Source organism: Macrobrachium rosenbergii, chromosome 9 (assembly GCF_040412425.1).
Source record: "Macrobrachium rosenbergii isolate ZJJX-2024 chromosome 9, ASM4041242v1, whole genome shotgun sequence".
Lineage (NCBI taxonomy): Eukaryota > Metazoa > Arthropoda > Malacostraca > Decapoda > Palaemonidae > Macrobrachium > Macrobrachium rosenbergii.
Genome location: NC_089749.1, coordinates 48,908,901 through 48,928,014, shown reverse-complemented (window position 1 = coordinate 48,928,014; position 19,114 = coordinate 48,908,901). Strand labels below are relative to the sequence as shown.

At 36.5% G+C, this 19,114-nt stretch overlaps 1 protein-coding gene across 2 annotated transcripts in view; it reads left to right on the top strand.

The window, feature by feature from the left end:
• The first annotated feature begins 997 nt into the window (after window positions 1–997).
• Window positions 998–19,114, top strand: part of LOC136841767 (phosphatidylinositol 3,4,5-trisphosphate 3-phosphatase TPTE2-like) — a 159,281-nt gene continuing 141,164 nt past the window's right edge. Inside the window, exon 1 of one of the 2 annotated variants that reach the window (XM_067109038.1) lies at window positions 998–1,322. The gene's annotated coding sequence lies outside the window, so the exon portion shown is untranslated. The remainder of the gene's footprint in view (window positions 1,323–19,114) is intronic. The other variant, XM_067109037.1, reaches the window with a different exon arrangement.

Sequence of the window (19,114 nt, the reverse complement as noted above, 5' to 3'; positions counted from 1 at the left end):
TGATAAACTGAAAGTTATCGCCCTGTGGAACAACTCCTGTTGAGGGTTGTATCTATATATCTATATATATATATATATATATATATATATATATATATATATATATATATATATATATATATATATATATAATATATGAAGCCAGAAATATCCACGAAAAAGATCCAGGATCGAATCTGGCCGGGGCAGATGCGCTTATCAATTAGGCTATATTTCCCAGTGAGTGTATGTTATTCCCAAGGTATAATTGATTCGATATTAAACTATATTTTTGGTATATGTTAAATAAAAAGTCACCCGTGCATAAATGGCATATGTATTTTATAAATATATATATATAGATAGATAGATAGATAGTTAGATAGATATATTATATGCATACATTCTCTCTCTCTCTCTCTCTCTCTCTCTCTCTCTCTCTCTCTCTCTCTCTCTTTATGTATGTATGTATCTGTGTATGTATATTTATATCCAAACATGAGTCAATATCTATCATTTATTTCCATTTCCAGTAACGCCTGGCTTTTGATGCAAATATTTTTATTATTGTTTTTCAGGTTTTGCGAGCGCAGTTGAAATATATGATTGATTAATTTATCATATTTTTGTAAACTTGTCTCTTCTTGTTTCAGACAAAGTTTTTAAGATCCTGTGCGAGTATCTGTTCTAGTGATAACGTTAACAAAATGAGAAAATTTCATTAAGTGGGTCTGGCAAAATAATTTTCATTTCAAAAGGCACCGAAATGTGTTCGGCAGCATTGCAGAACCTTGGGCGCCCGACGTACGATTCAGACTCATGACTTTTCGCTGATAACATTCTTTCTCACCCGGTTTTGGGGCTTACAAATGGCAATGATCACCTGACCAAGTTTCAGAGCGCCTGAAATTAATAGAATTGTCTATATGAAGGTTGCGGTACACAAAAGGTCAAACAATTAATTTTACTACGTACGATATTTTTCCGGTTAGTCATGACCGGGCGTTCATTGTTGTTCGGTGTCAGTGTGTCGCAGTGGTGTTGGCGGTGTCAGGTGTAGGATTATTTTACGCGGTCAGATTAAAGTGGTGACTGGCGGCGTCGTGAATGTGCAAATATGCAGTTTTGTTTTAGATATTGTTTACTTTTCTTACATTAAGAAGTTTTCATGAGTGTATCGCGTTTCACGGGAAGACTTTGCCGTATTCTTGGGAAGGATTACTTGCAGCCGAAGGACGACCAGTTCTTGATTGTTGTTTGAAAAGGGGAAATAGTTTAAAGGTGTGTTCGAACGGGCGAAGATTCTAGTGGCATCAAACAGCTGATGATAGTACCTCCCTCAGGTGAGTGTGGGTAATTTGTCTGTTCATATACGTCATGAGGCTCCGTCTCTATTCAGAAATAACACCCTTTCAATATAAGTGAACGCATACAGGCGGTAAGTCCGTTCAGTTAGAGGGAAGCTGCCTTTATGACTACAATAAGCAAACCATAGTTAAGTGTTGCACAAAACGTTGCGGGGAACAATAGAAACGACGACCTTGTATGCATAGTAGTCTCCTGCTTAATCTATGCAACAGTGCTTTTGTTAGTCATGTTCCATATCACCTGAGCTTTACGTGTAAGGTTGTAGTTGTGAATTGTTTTAAGAGGTATGAAAATATTGATTTATCGGTTAATGCATTGTTTAAATGCAAGATAGTTTACTGTGCATTTTTATGTGGTGTCCTTTGTAAGTATTCCTTTTTCAAGTTTTTCATATTTTGCTTCATTTTGACTGAACTGTTTTGTGTATTTTAGTAGTAGCATATTTTGTGTCGTTAGTAGTTTTTCCTTTAACTGTTGTTTTGTTTTGCTGTAGACGATTTTTTTTTTTATCGTGCTTAATTGATCGTGACCCAAAAGAAGCGGTTTTTGTTGCTATTAGATAAAGGATTGATTTTGGTTCCGGGCCAATGTCATTGTTTTTGCCGATTAGTTTTGTGGCGATTCACCATCATTGTTATATATATATATATATATATATATATATATATATATATATATATATATATATATATATATATATATATATATATACAGTATATATATATATATACTGTATATGTATATATATATATATATGATTATATATAATATATATATATGATATATATAACATATATTTTTTTTTCACGCGTCTTTTTGTATTATTTTGGGAAGAGGGTCTCTCTACACAACATCGTTCCATCGCAGTCAACTTTATAAATCACCTAATTCATATGTTAGGTCGAATGAAGCAGAAAAAGGGATTAAAGGAACGACGGTCCATTTGTGGTTCCTTTGCCGCCTCCGGGAGCCAAGCTCGAGCTCACTTGTGAAGGCAAGTATCATAACCGCAAGTCCAAGTAACCTTGGAGGAGTGTTTTGAAAAATGAAGGTGAAATCCGGAAACTGCGCGTTGCCTGCGGCGATATGATTCTTTAGGTGGTTTTATGTTTATACTTTCATCTGTTATTATTATTATTATTATTATTATTATTATTATTATTATGAAATCAGTGTTCTCTCTTTCTGTCTCGATGGTTGTTTGATTCTGGTGAATTTTTTCTTATAATAATCGAGCTTGAATTTTTAGATCTGTTGAAAATCGCTTCATCGATGGAAACTTCCGGTTAGGAATTACGTAATTACGTAATTGTCATATTCTGCAACCGCGAACCGCATTTACAAAACTCTCTCTCTCTCTCTCTCTCTCTCTCTCTCTCTCTCTCTCTCTCTATATATATATATATATATATATATATATATATATATATATATATATATATATATATATATATATATATATATATATATATATATACAGTATATGTATACAGTATATGTGTGTGTGTTTGCGTATAAATCTATATAATGAAATTCCTATTCCACATTTGTGCAAGCAGACCTTTTAAATTGGTGGTTACCTATCCAAGGACGAACCAGACAGAACGTTGCGTGAATTAAGTGATTGAGGGAGTAAATAGCAGCACAGCGAATAATATCTAATTAATTACTACTGTGGGAAACTTCCGCAAAACGGGTTCTCTTATATAGCTAAGAGTCTGGAAATTTTTAAAGCTGGCAAATGTAACTGTGGGAAGAGATTGGTGTCTGTAATCTTTATGTGAGGGGTTGAGATAGCATAGAGCGAGTCGCCTGGTGAAAGCAGTTTCCCCGAACAATGAACTCCAGTGAAAATAAACTCAGTGGCCATCGCCACGTTCATACTATAACTGCTGAATCGTGGATGAAACCTCCTTGCAAAAATCCTTAGGGGTTTCGTTTCTCCAGTGAAAATAAACTCAGTGGCCGTTGCCACATTCATACTATAATTGCTGAGTCGTGGATGAAACCTCTTTGCTAAAATCCGCAGATGGTTCGTTTCATCAGTGCATCCTATGTAGGTATTATTTAAGGTTCTCTGCAGCATCCCTTAGGCCCCTGGCTGTAACCCCTTTCATTCCTTTTGCTGTACCTCTGTTCATATCTTTCTTACATCTTACTTTCCACCCTCTCCTAACAATTGCAACCGCGAGGTTTGTTATACCTCTTAAACCTTCTTTACTCTTAGTTTCCCTTACAGCGCTGAATGACCTCATAGGTCCCACCTGCTTAGCCTTTGGCCTAAATTTTATATTCCAATTCCAATTCTTTGACAAAAAAAAATTTCACAGCATTAGGTGTTTCATACACGTATGCAAAAGGCATTTCAGTGTTTGTTGAACACGTGTTCCGAAACTGGTCCATTCACATATCGTTCATTCACTCCCGTCTTTGTAATCCTTCTCTTACAGCTTCTGTCCAGCGCTATCTAGGTCTTTCTCGTCTCTGTCTTCTTAACATTTTCGAATGGTACATTACACCTGTGCAAGCTGCTGCTTTTTTTTTTTTTTTTTTTTTTTTTTTTACACCTCGTACGCGTCTCTAAAGTTCTCAGACCTTCAATTCTCCTTATGCTGTACATACTAAGAAAGCAGTTCGTCACATAGCTCCACATTTTTTCCATTCTACTTGCATTCGTCATCCACATTTCACTTTCATATAGGAGAGTTTGGCTTAGAATCATCGCCATGTTTTTCCACTTTAACTCCCATAAAAACTCTCATTGTAATATTTTGCACATAACCTGCTGCCTTCCTTGCATTACCCATTCTGTGAATCTCATCTTATCGGCGTCCGCTGTATTTACTCTCAAATACCTGTACGAATCATAGGTTTTGATTTTCCACCATACAATGAATAATCATTGCTCCATCTTCCTGTTTTCATTCACCATCACAACACTGTTCTTGGCCGCAGGTACACTTGCTAAAACTTCCAGACCCTTTCACAAGTTACTGCAGTTTCTCCTCGCTGTCCTAAATCTATACGTTATCGTCTGCGAACATGACTTGCTCGTCATCCCATTCATGGTTCGTTTCCTTATTCCACAGCTTGGCCCCTAGATCTGATTCCCTTTGTTTGGACTGCAGACATCACTGCATCCCAGAAGAGACTTAAACAGCTACGGAGACACAACATACCCTTGCCCCAGAACCACTCATAACAGAACCAGTCGCTCTTCTGTCTACGGAATTCTAACACACGCTTCTCTCTCTCTCTCTCTCTCTCTCTCTCTCTCTCTCTCTCTCTCTCTCTCTCTCTCTCTCTCTCTCTATATATATATATATATATATATATATATATATATATATATATATATATATATATATATATATATATATATATATATATAGCTGATTACAAGGCGAAATTGTGTACTGTAACAGATACATGCAAGAAGTTTCTCGATCTGTAACAGTGTAGAACTGGGTCTGTGAGAAATTTCTTAATAATCCGCACTTTAGAAGGGTCTCTTTTACCTGACCAAAGATACAGGGGGAAATTGATTTAATTTTGATGTACCTATTGAACATCAATTTGAATTAACATTTCATCTCAACAGCGACAACTCACTGGGTTTTCGTCGGCAAAAATTTTTGACGTTTAGAAATTCTGTGGAGGAGAGGAAAAGGTTTGCCCTTCAGTCGATGACATCCTAACGATGAAGACGGGTGCACTGTAGGCATTACTGAAGGTTCTTTGCTGCGTCCCCTCTGCAACTCCTTTCATTTCTTTGACTGTACCTCCATTCATATTCTCTTTCTTTCATCTTGCTATCCACCCTCTCCTAACAATTATTTCATAGTGCAACTTCGAGGTTTCCTCTTGTTACACCTTTCAGACCTGCTACTCTCAATTTCACTTCCAGCGCTGAATGGCCTCATAGGTCCCAGCTCTTGGCCTTTGGCGTAAACTGTATTCCTATCCTTCCTAACGATGAAGACCGATTACCAAGAAGTAAATCCTGTCTACTTTTCGTGTATCAGAGCAGGTTTAGGAATGGGATTATGTCACGGAATTCACGAAATGCCCCTTTTTCACGAAACTTCGTCCGAGGGGTAATCACCAGTTTGATGTTTGTGCGAAGAATGTTCACAGATTTAATCTTCGCCCAAGAAGTTTTCATTTTTGCAGCCGGGAATTAAGGATGATTTTTTTTTTATCTTGTTAAAGTTTGAATAGACATTGTCAATTTCTCTTTCATATGTTGGAAAATTTATCACCAATTTAACTTTTTTTTTTTTTATTGAGAAAAGATCACTTGGTTTTATCCCGTCTCTCGAAAAGCAGTCGGTGAGTTTCAATCATTGCCAGAGGTGTGATTTACCGATTAAGCTTTTGTTCTAAAAGTATTGACTGACATGACCTGTATCAGGGAAGTGATCAGTGATATCTTTGTTCGAAATGTGATCTCTGATTTAACCTTTGTTGGAGAAGTGAACTCTAATTTCACATTCTCCCGAGGAGTTGAAGAAGTGATCTCTAATTTCACATTCTCCCGAGGAGTTGTCAGTAGTTTTTGACAGGTGTCCAGGGAGTTGTTGTTATTATTATTATTATTATTATTATTATTATTATTATTATTATTATTCAGAAGATGAAACCTGTTCATTTGGAACAAGCCCACAGGGGCCATTGACTTGGAATTCAAGCTTCCAAACAATATGGTGTTCATATTAAGAAGTAAGACGAGGTAAAGGGAATTACAGAAAGAAGAGTTCCCACTTATTAAAAAGAAAAAAATAATAAATTAACAAATAGATAAAAATGTATTAAAATGCAAGGAGAATAGTATTAGGGTAGTAATGTATTGCACCTTCGCTTGAACTTCTGAAGAAGTTTCAATTGCAAGACTTTCTCTAGGAGGCTTTTCCACAGTCCAGCGGTGTGAGGAATAACCGATTTAATTCGCGTCCTAGCAGGGATTACCGATTTGATTTGTCGCCAGGTGTTGATAACCGGTTTGAGTTTTGTCCGAGTGTACTGTGTAGTGCCAGTTCAACGTTGCCAGAAAAGCTGTCTTCGACGCAATCTTAAGCTTTTGGACTTATCGTTGATTCAGTTGGTGAAGAAATCTACAACGATGTCAGTGTAATTATATATTAAAAATGTATTTTAAAATGAGATCTCTCCAAAACCAACTCAATTCTCGTTAGCAATCTAAATAAAACTGTAAAGTTTCCATCAAAGTTAAAAGTTAAAAAAAAATTAGTTCAAAAGTGTTGTTGAGAGAAGAAACCTGATCGTTATTTGAAGACAGCTAATTCCGTAGTTCGGGTAGTTACGTCGTTCATGGTAGATTTAATTTTTAACTGAAGAGGAGTGATTGTTTTAATCATTGTCTGTTGTGTTACCACTGATTTAACTTTTTGTCTGAGGGCTGGCTGTCGATTTAATTTTAGCCAGTGGAATGTTTGTTATTTTAATCTTTGAATTGACACCGATGTAATGTTAAGTCGAGAGTGAATGTCGTTTGATGTTTTCCAAGTATTTGTGTTTATGACCTTCGATATGATACAGGTTTTGTATCTATTGCCTGACTACAGTTCTATTATTCCGTTGACCAACTATGTAACTACCACTAAGGTGGTTGTACCTTGATTGTGTCAGTCTTGCCCAACTTCTGGTCTTTCAACTTGAGCAAATACATAATCGTATTGCACGCAGTTGAATTCTTCTGAAATGATCCGAGGTGAAGACAGATAATGACCATTTTTTGTAGGTGTATGAAGTGATCGTGTTTCGGAAGCTTTGTGCATGTGTTGTGTATCCATGATTCAGCTGTTGAAGTGTGTGACAGTGATTGTTGTGTTGTGTTTTTTCTGTAGAACCACTAATTACTAGAGGAAAAGGCTTGCTGTACAATTACACACATACACACACACACACTCACACATATACATGATTGTGGGTGTGTATATATATATATATATACATACATACATATATATATATATATATATATATATATATATATATATATATATATATATATATATATATATATATATATACATACATATACTGTATATATGCAGTATATATAATTGTGTGTGAGAGAGAGAGAGAGAGAGAGAATAAATAAATAAATAAATAGATAAATAAATAGTTTTCCCAGATTATACGAAAAGCCAAACACATCGCTGTTGCAGATATCAATATGCTATTAATCTTCCCGAGGAGCGGAGAACAGCATGATTTACGTATCCCATCCGTGCTCGTCCGACTGCCTAAAATATCTCATTCAGCCGTATATGCATTAGGCTGAATAAAGCGGACTTTACATTTTAGGAGCAAAATATATCACGTAGCGATTGCAAATGTATTTTAGTCAGACAGCGAAGACTGTGTGATGTGAGAAGAGCGCATCATGAATATGCATGTTCCTTGCCAGTCATATTTAATGTTGTCTGTTGGGAATATTCTTAATCCGCTTTTGAGTCTATTTCCGTCCCCAAATCGATCCTGCTTAACATCTCGCGGCCTTTGCCACTTCTGAGACTGTTTAGGCGTAGAGTGGACGGATAAACATTCAGGCAGACAGATATAAAAGCGAATGCATTAATCAGTGACAGCAGTTCATTTGAATAAGGTAACGATAATAGATAAGTGAGGTGAGTAATAACAATTAGAACGAAAACGGTAATGAAGGAATTAGGTTGTCGGTAAACCCCTGGGTTTATAACTTCATATTTGGCCCATATTTGACGTGGTATTAGCTCTTCGTTGGGTGAGTCGGTAGAGCTGTGGACTGGCACTCGCTAGACCGGAGTTCGATTCCTCGGCCGGCTGATGAAGAGCTAGAGGAATTTATTTCTGGTGATAGAAATTCATTTCTCGCTGTAATGTGGTTCGGATTCCACAATAAGCTGTAGGTCCCGTTGCTAAGTAAGCAATTGGTTCTTAGCCACGTAAAATAAGTCTAATCCTTCGGGCCAGCCCTAGGAGAGCTGTTAATCAGCTCAGTGGTCTGGTGAAACTAAGGTATACTTAACTATATGACGTGGTATTAGGGTTATTTTCGGAAAGAATGTTTATTGTTTTTTTAAATTTGTTTTTATGTCAAACATCACTTCTAACACTTCTAACCTCGTACGGGTACATAAATAAAAAAATATATATATTCTATCTGAAAAGAATTTGTTTTTTTAATATATTTTTATGTCAGATATCACCTGTAACACTTCTAACCTCGTACGGGTACATAAATAAAAAAAAACAAATATTCTATCTGAAAAGAATTTGTTTTTTTAATTTATTTTTATGTCAGATATCACTTGTAACACTTCTAACCTCGTAAAGGGACACAGAACGCAAACACTTAAAGGATAATGGTATAGGTAGAGAGAGTGCGTCATTAGATTGAAATATATGCCGGATATTTAAAGCTTTATTTAAAGCTTCATTTTACAACTGAGTAGGAAAACCCGGTGTAAAATTCGTAAGGAAAAAGGAGCGCTCAGTCGAGAGCAGCATACCTTAGGAAATCCAATCAGCAGTGACACAATTAACTTTTATGAGCTTCTCTTGCATAAAAATTGTAACGTGTCCTGTAACCTTTGACTTTCACAAACCAGACCTGGCCAGCTTAACCCATAATAGAATATTTTTTCCGGGAAAAGTGTTTCAGTTTTGAACAATGTTATTTTTTGTACTCCCATGTATGAAAATATTTATTTTAAGATTTTTCATGTGAAAAAATTGCTATGTTATGGACTGCTGTATTATTGTACTTGCAAGAGCTTATTGATAATATTCATTCTTTATGCCTCCAGCGTTTTCATGCGTAAAATATGTACTTTCGTGTTCTTCTTCATCATGAATTTAGAACAATTCACAAAGAAACAAGTAGAAAATGCGGCGAAGTTTCTTCGGCGCGATCGAGTTTTTTGTACAGCCGGTACAGCATATAATCAAGGCCACCGAAAATAGAGCTATCTTTCGGTGGTCTCGGTAAAATGCTGCATGAGCCGCGGCCCATGATTCTTTAACCACGGCCCGTTGGTGGCCTATCCTATATCGGTGCCAGAAGCATGATTATGGCTATCTTTAACCTTAAATAAAGTAAAAACTACTGAAGTTAGAGGGCTGCAATTTGATTGAAGGGTTGATGATGACCATACCAATTTGCAGCCCTCTAGCCTCTGTAGTTTTTAAGATCTGAGGGCGGACAGAATAAAGTGCGGACGGACAGACAAAGCCGGCACAGCGGTTTTCTTTTACAGAAAACTAAAAGCCGAGAGGTTAAGAACGCAGATGCCGGGTGTACGGTAATGTGAAACCTCACAGAAAAAAAAAACAGTACTGATGCCAAGTGTAAGTTATTTATGGAACCTCAGAGATAAGGAATGACACTTCCAAGTGTTTATTGTTTATGGAACCTCAAGAGACAATTGTAGATTGTACACGGAACCTCGGAAATATAGGATACCACTGCCAAGTATATATGTTGCCCTCGGAAGATTAGGTCATTCTTGGTAGGCTTAATATTGATTAATCTATCAAATTTTATTATTAGCAAAGTATACTGTTGTGATTTACCGGTATGAAACGGGTGATGATACAAATATGTAGGCGAAAATCCTCATCCTTGTGATGGGTTTGATAGTTTTCATGGCAGGGAATCGTTAATTGTCGATCCGATTTCCTCTCAAAAATTAAACATTTTGAAGAGGTCAGTCTCCGAAAGTGCCTGCCTGTTTCATCAAGAGCTGTTTACTGACATAAACAAATACACACTCACACACACAAGCTGTCAGAAACGGGTTAAAATATAACCCCTCCCCATCTTTAGCGGAGGTGTAAGATGACCAGACAGCATAACTCTCTCTCTCTCTCTCTCTCTCTCTCTCTCTCTCTCTCTCTCTCTCTCTCTCTCTCTCTCTGTCGGGATATAGAATAGATTATCTGCTGAAGAATCTCTTCTTAAACAATTTACAGTGAATAAAATGCTCTCTCTCTCTCTCTCTCTCTCTCTCTCTCTCTCTCTCTCTCTGTCGGGATATAGAATAGATTATCTGCTGAAGAATCTCTTCTTAAACAGTTTACAGTGAATAAAAGGTTTTGTGCAAATCCTCTAAAAAAATTTTCAATTTTCATATTTAAATTTTTTCTTATGCACGGCATGTCACGACTAATAACACCCCACTTCTAGCTGTCAAGTATTTAAGTTTTTTTTTTTTTTTTTTTTTTTTTTTTTTTTTGCTGCCGTGGTGCTCGGCCGTGTGTCTTTTGTTTGCTTTTAATCTAGGTCTGATGACCCGTTTTGAATGGAGTGGTTGCCCTTCCTATAATTGAAGATTGGTTTTTTATGGATTTAAACTTGTGGAATCGTTCCCAACTTAATTTTTTGGGCTTTTCAACCATGTCTGCGTTAGCTCAGTTGTTTCTTTACAGCCAGTTGAGAGTGCTAGACAGGAATGGACGAGATTGGTATAGGTCACTGAGAGGGTCAAGGAAGAAAATGACTTTAGTGAAATTTAACAGTAAGAACGCCGTATCTTGCCATTGAAAAACAGAATATGCCAAATAATAATAATATGTAACTAAAACAGATACGTAGTTTTAACAAATGGAACAATGATAAAAATAAATTGTAGAAAGGACTGAGAATTTACAAAACACATCGCACTGTTTTTGGAAATCATTTCAGAAATGCAGTTTTTTTTTTCAGTTGCAACACATCTTGTAGCATTGGAATAAAAAATATTTGCTTCATAAGTTTAATATGTATGCCTAAAGTTGGGGGACCGACCTTTAACAGAAATGTGAACAGTCACTATTGTCGATGTCTAGTCGTGGGCTGAAGAAATTTAAATTAATATACAACAGTGAGTATTTGTATTCCGCGTTAGCGTATTGTAGCACTGTACGCGCTGAGACTTACATTCGTCCAGCCCGGACCAGTCCCTCACACTATTAAACGCGTATGGGGTAGTGGCGTCATTGCACCTCACGAGGTGCACTGTAGGCATTACTTAAGATTCTTTGTGGCGTCCCTTCGGCCCCTAGCTGTAACCCCATTTCTTTCCTTTTGTTGTACCTTTGTTCATATTCTCATACTTCCATCTTGCTTTCCACCCTCTCCTAACAATTGTATCATAGTGCAACTGCGAGTTTTGACTCCAGTTACACCTTTCAAACGCTGGAAGGGAAACAAGAGTAAATTCTTGTTTCCCTTCCGGCGCTGAATGACCTTATAGGTCCCAGCGCTTAGCCGTTGGCTTAAATTCTATTCTATTCAATTCTTTCACTATTAATCACTATTTATCTTCGGGAGTACTTAACTTCCCGAAGGCTGGGGCTGGCAGTCTTGACCCTCCCCATAAATTAGCATAATTTTTAACGGTATTGGCACACTGGACATACCTTTTGAAGGTTAACGAATGCGGGAGGGAATTTCAAAGCCAGGTAGTGTAGGGAGAGGAAATAATTTTATATATATATATATATATATATATATATATATATATATTCACACATACATACTGTGTATATATATGTATATATATACATTATATATATATATATATATATATATATATATATATATATATATATATATATATATATATATATATATAGACACATATTTACATATATATATATAATATACACATAAACAAATATATAGACTTACACATCTATATAAAGTACACAAACTTATAGGAATTTATGTATGCTTTAAGTCGCCAAGGTATAACTTCCGTCCTCGTATAATCTGTTCTTATGTAAGGTAACCCATTCATTGTTTATATATTTACATGTTAGATGATTCGCCTATGTTATGCCCGCGGTTTACAGTTTGTAGGAATTTAGTAACCGAGTTGTCTGCGCGCCTGGTTCCGCATGCATCTTTGAAGATGCATACAGGATGATGTTGATTCAACATCGTGTGTGGTGGACCTAAAGGTCAAGGTCATATGTAAAGGTTAGGAGGAAAGAGGAATTTGATATGCAACCATTGGAGCATTGTCCGTCCCAGACACCACTTGTTTATTTACATTTTAATTTTGCTAAAAAATTTGTTGCTCGTTAAGTCTTTATAGTTTGCAATGTGGGCGTGATAGATAATGATATTGTTCGCCGAAATACTGGTTGTTGTATCATCAGCATTGTTGAGCAGCTATGGGTATGGGCAGTATTTGGAATGGTGAGAACCAAAAGATTCCGTATACCGTTGACGCGTAATTTCTCTTCGACATTCGTGGGGCTGAATGTGGAGCTTGCAATTTCACCCCAGAAAAGACTTGCTAAGGATTGGTGGGCTGATAACTGAGACAACCTTTCTCCTTTATTAAAATGCGTCTGGTGAATGTTAATAATAATAATAATAATAATAATAATAATAATAATAATAAATGGAGAAAAATTGAAGACACGAAGATGAACTAAACTAATCCTTCAACTTGCGCTATCGATTTCCAAGTTACTTTTTGCACGGGGAGATTAAGGTCAAACCTCGTTCAACAGAATTCCTTTCTTGTCGAGTTTAACTTTTTAAGTTTGCATTATAACTCGAGACGGGACTCCGGGATGAAAAATAAACACCCTCCCCTCCACCGCAACCGCCCCCCGCCCCCCACCGGTCGGTCAGCCTCCCCTCCGCCGCAACCTAACATTCATGAGATTCAACATGGAAGTTTAAATGTAACGGTTTGACTCCATCTACCCCTACTCCCGGAAGTATGGGGTCGGGCCCCTTGGGGAGGGGGAGGGAAAAAGGAAGGACGTTTTGTTTTGTATTATTTACTGATAGTTTACGGTGAAGTGGCTTCATCGGTTTTTTTATTGTAGTTTGTAGTGTTTGAGTTTTTCCTGTTATGTTTTTATGTTGGAGGTGAAGGGCTCTCGTTGTGAATATCGCGATCTTTAGTGCATGTGTATATATGTTAATATATACACGTGTACTGTATGTATATACACAAACCTACCTATCTATCTGTATATATATATATATATATATATATATATATATATATATATATATATATATATATATATATATATATATATATATATAAATATACAGATTATATATATGCACATATATACTACACTAAACTTTTAGATACACACACACATATATGTGTGTGTGTTTGTTTGTTTGTTTATAGTGTGTGAGTGTATAAAAGAGTAAACACAAGGGTTATGTTCTAAGGTTAAATACACGTAAAATATATGTTGATTCAAAATAGCTGTAGAAATGGTAATACTATAATATACAACACCCCATATTCAGAATGGAATTTATTTGAGGCAGATCCTAAAGCCATTTTGCAAAACCCAAAGAGCATGAATATGCAGTCTCGAAAGGTCTGGCAAATAATACCTTGTAGAGCCACTGGGTAAATTCTGGCCATAGAATCGACTGGGCAAAGGCCTTTAAAAGCATTAATCCATGTTAATGAATCTAGGCCTAACCGTAGAGACGTCCTCGAATCTAGGCTATGTAGATTACCTGAACAGAAGGGCGAAATTTGAACATAAGCATTGGTCTGTTGTCCCATTGACCCTGTATTATCTTTTTTTCTGTTGGCCTGTTGGATAGTGGAACAGTTTCCATGAGGTATTGTGTAATAAGAAACTCAAAAGTTCAAGAGAAGATACAATGGATTACTACCTTGAAACAATTCACCTTGTTTTTTTAACTTAATAGTTTTTTTTAATTTTTATCTTTATTTATGAATTTAGAGCCGCGATGGCCAAGTCGGTTAGAGCAGCAGCCTCGGACTTCTTAGGAGTCTGTGGCGAGGGTTCAAATCCGCAGCTGACCGGTCAGAGAGGTGAACACTTTGCTATCTGTGTAGACACCCCGGGGTTATGTATTTAATCAACGGATAGGTTTGCTTAAGAGCAAATGGGTGTTACACTTGTCAAATGAGTACTATATACTTAAGGAAGATTGAACTGCAAGTCATTGTCCCTGTAGGCTTGTTCCATGTGAATAGGGGTTGACCATCTGGATAATAATAATAATAATAATAATAATAATAATAATAATAATAATAATGATAATAATATAATAATAATATTTTGGGAGGACATCAAGCAGGTTACTTCATGGGGACATCGTCTTGTGGAAATAAAGGTGTACGCTTATATTCATTTCATTGTGAACCTTGAGGTGACAAAAGAAAGGTGAAAGCACTAGTTCCAGTCAAGTTAAGTTCTCTCTTTGTGGTCCGGTAAACATTTTACACGAACACACCCTCAAGAGAGAGATAACTGCTGATTTGGAAGTATATTATACTGGGGTCCAATATATATATATATATATATATATATATATATATATATATATATATATATATATATATATATATATATATATATATATATATATAGTGTGTGTACGCATCTTATTTCATAAAATATATTTGATTTGAAACTTTCGCTTCTTGGGTGAACATCACGACACTGCCACAAAGAACAATGATTATATTGACGTAGTGAGATGACGTTCATTTTTGTTCGCATCTTTCTTTAGACAGTGGGCCATCTGAAAGTCTCTTTGTTTTCTTCTGCTATTGTGTGATTTTGCCACCTCTGTCTTGACATCCGGGAAGTCCGCGCCTATTCATCAGCGGGTCGTTGACGTCCTCGGAAGATGAAGTCAGTTAATGTGATGTCATGTGATGGGTTCCTGGCCGGTATTGTCGTTCTGATTTTCAGCCGTAGACTCTCTCTCTCTCTCTCTCTCTCTCTCTCTCTCTCTCTCTCTCTCTCATGTTTTCAGACTTATTATGGAGATGAAATGGCTCAGTATCGACATAATTATTCCTCACGTATATGTATTATTAATTTCTCTCTCTCTCTCTCTCTCTCTCTCTCTCTCTCTCTCTCTCTCTCTCTCTCTCTCTCTCTCTCTCATGTTTCCAAACTTATTGTGAAGATACATGGTTCAGTATCGCCATAATTATTCCTCATGTATATTTGTTATTTAGCTCTCTCTCTCTCTCTCTACATATATATATATACATACATATACATATATATTATATATATACTGTATATATATATATATGTGTGTGTGAATATATAAGCATTAAGCTACAAACGTCCTTTAATATCCAATTCGCTCTGCCTCGGAAATAATATATTTTCATATATGTTACCGAAGGGGAATTTTTTAGTTGATAATAAGTTCGTCGTCTCGTGGGCGTTGGCCGTGTGGTTAAAATCGCGTCACTGTAGTCCGAGTTCTTGTCTTCCGTGGTTCGAGCCCACGAGGCGACGAACTTATTATCAACTAAAAAATTCCCCTTCGGTAACATAAATGAAAATATATTATTTCCGAGGTAGAGCGAATTGGATATTAAAGGACGTTTGTAGCGTAATGCTTGTATATGAATCACGGTGATGTGATAAAAATTCTTGTATATATAAAGATAAGAAAGAAGCCTACCTACAGTACAGTGATAGGACAGGAAAAAGTCCATTTTCCATAACTCTGCATTCTTTTCTTTTATATTCACCTCAGCAAATATCCCTTCCTCCAGTTTACGTACTTTTACCCCTTGGTAACTCAGATGTGACACATTCACACGGACAGACAGAGTGGCTGACACAGACACCCACTCGCTGTATACTCTATGTTTTTTAGCATGAAAAGCTTTTACTTTTGTGAAGCCTTGTTGTGATTGTCACAAAAACTGCCTGACTCCCAAATACATACACACGTTTGACAGAGGCAGTAATAAAAAAAAAAGTCTTTTATTCGGCAAATGTCAAGGACGTGTGTCTTTAGGCCGGCGTTTATGTGCGAACCTGCATTGCCGTGCGTTTGTGTATCCGTCCTTCGCTTGTTTGCACGTGCACGCACACGTCACGTGTTGTGCATATATGTGTGTATATATATATATATATATATATATATATATATATATATATATATATATATTATATATATATATATATATATATATATATATATACATATATATATATATATATATATATATATATATATATATATATATATATATATATATATATATATATATATATATATATATATATATATATATATATATATGGTACATGTTTTTTGTCCGTTTGTCATTGGACAATATAAGAATCATCATTATGACCCATTGCCGCTCGTATCATGTCGCTAAGTTTAGTTGAAAGTTCGCACAACCATTTCCTTAACAATATAACAATATACAAATGACTCTCTCTCTCTCTCTCTCTCTCTCTCTCTCTCTCTCTCTCTCTCTCTCTCTCTCTCTCTCTCTTTTATATAAATTCGGGTTCTGGATCTAAATAATTAGAACGGACAGGAAGTTGTTCCTTTGAAATATCGAAATATTTTGTAAAAAATCTAAGTGAATTGGTGACTCAGATGCTTGTGTTGTCCATGTTGGCAAGCCTGATTAGTGAAGACAATAGTGTTTGTTCGGTTGGCAAAACTTGTTTACGGATTGGTAACCATGCGCTGAGGTGTGAGGAAATGCACAGTTAACTTTCTCTACGGTCAACGATGTTAAAGGCTGTCGGCATTGTGTGGCTGTTACGTGAGTAATCCTTGTTTGCCTCTTGACCAATTGCGTTTCGTTAAATTTGGGGTTTTGCTATTTCAGTGTAATCATATCTTGGAAGGTGAGAGGAATTTTAAAAATCATTTGTTATTCTGCTGAATTGTCTAAGTATTGGCATAGAATGACCTATACAATGCAAATGCTGAAGTGGTACCTGACCGTATACATTTTAGATGATAGTTATTTTTTGAAGCCTTTTCATGTATATGCATTGAATAACGCGTAGTATATTACTTTAGAATTTCAGTTGTGTAGTGTGACCATATTCACGAAATTTAATACATAGTTAACATTGCCCGCAATTATGCCACTCTGTGTCACGACAGGCGACCTCATTAAGAACTTTACCTCGCGTGATGCGCGCCAGAGATTAAAAAAAATAAAATAAAAACAGAGCACTTCCGCCCAGAGATGCTGCGATAAAAACTGTGCCGTTGTTTTACTATTGCGATGAGACCCTCATCTCTGCAAGAAAAGAAGGAAATGAAAAAAAGAAGAAGGAAATACCTAGAAAGTGCTCTGGGAGGAGGGAACATACCTCCGCCAGTGCAGGGTAAATGAATGTGTCAACATACTTTCATCGTTTGCAGATCCTGGTCCATTTTCCTTAAACTATAATTCATACCTTCACAAAATATCTGTGGACTCCGGCGAGAGATTTTTGAGATACATTACCGACAGACAGACTGACAAGCAGACACAATTATCGGATCGACGCAGGTGGATACAAAGCCTCTGTCCGTGTAAGAAAGGAACCAAATAAAAGAGAAGGAAAACCTTTATTGATGTTGCATGTCAGCCCTGAGGCAACACTGCCGTAACGAGGCAAGATTTTATCATCTTTTCGGAAAATGGCTCCATTTACTTGACGGGAAGCCATCGAGATTTGGAGCTTACGTTCTTTGCGTCCACCTTCCTCGTAGGCAGTCAGGGGTCGGTTATTATTAAATATTTTTCGTGAATTACTCTCGATCCGGAGTTCCTGAAGCTGTGAGAATTAAATCCCCCTTTATTTTCTTCAGGTTTAATGTTAATAGATTTTATGCATTGAGAGAACTACTCCAGAACTAGCCTCATCCCCTTTTCAATCCTGGCAGAAACCCACTGCAGTGAACTAACTACTGTGTACGTGATTAACCGAGTTGGTTATTCAGTGTCTTTTCAGCCCTGGCTGACACCCACAGCAGTCGGGTAATTCTCATTGCATAATTCACTGCATTGGGTTTCATGGGTGCCATGAATTTTCCAGTAATAGGAACTAAGACATCGGCTCCCCCGCTTGGGATCGATCTCGGTGCTCCTCGATGGTGACACAAGGCTGTGGTATCACTGAATTAGGGGACTATATTATTATTATTATTATTATTATTATTATTATTATTATTATTATTATTATTATTGTTCATGGAAACCTCAGAGATTCGCAGGGAGTATCCACGAAAATCCCATGACGCTTTTCAATAGTTGCTGTCACTATCATCACTATTGTTCATATCTGCTTCCTGGACAAAGCAAGGAGCCCAAATTAGGTTAAGATAAAATATACAGTATATCATTAATGAAGATTCCAGTGACACCTTATTTTAGCATTTTTGACCTAAATATCAAGAGAATGTACTGGAATTTAGGTCATAAAATATATATCATTAATGAAGATTCCAGTGACACCTTATTTTAGCATTTTTGACCTAAATATCAAGAGGAATGTACTGGAATTTAGGTCATACCGGTACTATCTTTACATATAGCATTGATTGCATCGGAAAACTCCTGCGAATGCTTTTCTTCAAAGCAAATATCTTTATCACTGCCATTATTTTTATTAACTTCATCGACATATTTGCTTTTATTGTCACTCATAGTATTATGTGGCTTATCAGCGAGTGTGAGCCTAGACTCTTACTGATAAGGAAAGGTGATTAATTGATGCATGATTGATTTTCGAGATTGGGGGAGGCTTCATTCTATAGGTTATTTGATCTTTAGCCAGATTTGACTGGTTATTCAGCGTTTAGGCCTATGAGGCGGAGAGTGTACTTGAGTCATATTTAATGGATTTAGGCCTGTGGGGTGACGTGTACAATATACTGTGTAATGTCTGGGCCTGTTCTGTGAACTGTTTAATGTTTTGGTCTGTAGTGATGTTATGTCTGTAAACTGGAGTGTTCAGTGCTTGGACTTATGTT